Here is a 1,819-nt window from a genome sequence, read left to right as displayed (position 1 = left end):
ATGATTCGTAATCAATGACATTATTTAATGTATATAAGGTGTGTCTGAATGCCATTAGATAATAAGAAAACTATTTTTTAATAATTTTTTAATATTAGTATATTTGATCATTTTTTAAACAAAAATAAAGGTAATGAAAAATTAAAAAACATATATTTTTTAAAAAGCTATAAGTTTCAGCTTGTACTTTTTTTAAAAAAGTTTTAGATAAAGATATTTTAACATAATAAATAAATAAATTATTTTTATATTATTGTATTCAAATGTAGTTAATAAATAAAAAATATTCTTACATAAAATATTCAAAAATTAAATTATTTTTAATTTTTAAAAAACTCTTAAAAAATCATTTAAATTTTTTTTAAAGAAACTTATCCAACGTTGATAATCAAATCTATTTAGTGGTAAAATTTTATTGTTGTTTATACTTTTAGAATTAATTAGTTAAACATAACATATGATGACCAAATTATATAAAACTATTTACATGAGATAATCAATCAGAATAAAATATATTTTTTATAAAATTTGTTAAAAATTTGTAAAATATTTATAAATTTTAATTTTATTTTAAAATTTTTTAATTTATTTTTAATTATATTTTTAATAACTAAATTTTTAAAAAAATTTAACATCAATTGACGACATCTTGGAGAGGAGAGAGGACAATTTTATATAAACATTATGGATTGAATGAGTAGATAAGGATAGGAGAGGGAGAGAGGACACTGGTCATTGAAGAAGGGACCAAGAAAAAGCCAGGATAAGAGAGGCAAACATAGCAAACGGTCAATTTCATAGAGAAATGCGTGCATTTTTTATATATTATATAAACTATAAAGTATATATATTACATATTGACAAACAATTTTATAAAGTATAGAGAAATGGTCATTATTTATCTAACACTCATCTACTATATTTTACATATGTCAAAAACTAATTTATTTCTCTACATACGATTTTTTATCAAAAAATCTGAGTTCGATGTTGTCAATTAATAACAATAACGCATAATTAAATCCAAAATGATTCTTAAGATTTATAAAATGAACTAATTTGATCTTTAATTTATTAATTGTATTATTTAAATTTTTGATATTATAAAAAATATCTAATTAATTTTTTATTATCAAGTCAGTTAGTCTTTTTGCCACAATGACATGACACTGACATGGTAAATAAGTATCATGTTATTGTAGTGTTATATGATTTTTGGCGCTAAAACACTCTTAAAATTTCTATAACGACGTCGTTTAACAAGAAGAATAAGTGATCACAAATGTTTAGGTTTACAAAATTTTTACTCTTACTTGTTAAACGACGTTTTTCCAAAAATTTCAAGAGTGTTTTAACGCAAAAAATCATACGATAGTTTCATGGTATACAGCATGCCATTTATTTAATGTGTTAGTATCATGTCATTGCCGATAATAAAACGAACTGACCAGAAATGAGGTAAAAAATTAATTAGGTGTATTTTTTATAATCTCAAAGATTTAAACAGTACAATTAATAAATTAGAGATCAAACCAGTATATTTCGTAAAGTTTAAAAATTATTTTAAAATTTAACTCCAATAAAACATGTTAATAAGAGGCGACAATTTCTTTAGTTAAACATTTTTTTTCCTTCTGACAAGATAATAGGATCAAAGAAACTATTTTCTTTTTTTCAAAACAAAAAATTAAAGAAAAAAGGTCAACTTTACAAAACCATGCAATTTAAATTTCTTTTAACTGTTTGGTAAAAATAAAATAAAAAAATTCAATTATATTAGAAGCTAATTTTTTTAATCAATATCAATAAAAATTTTAAA

Source organism: Arachis stenosperma, chromosome 2 (assembly GCF_014773155.1).
Source record: "Arachis stenosperma cultivar V10309 chromosome 2, arast.V10309.gnm1.PFL2, whole genome shotgun sequence".
NCBI lineage: Eukaryota > Viridiplantae > Streptophyta > Magnoliopsida > Fabales > Fabaceae > Arachis > Arachis stenosperma.
Note: the sequence above shows the minus strand (reverse complement) of the source record.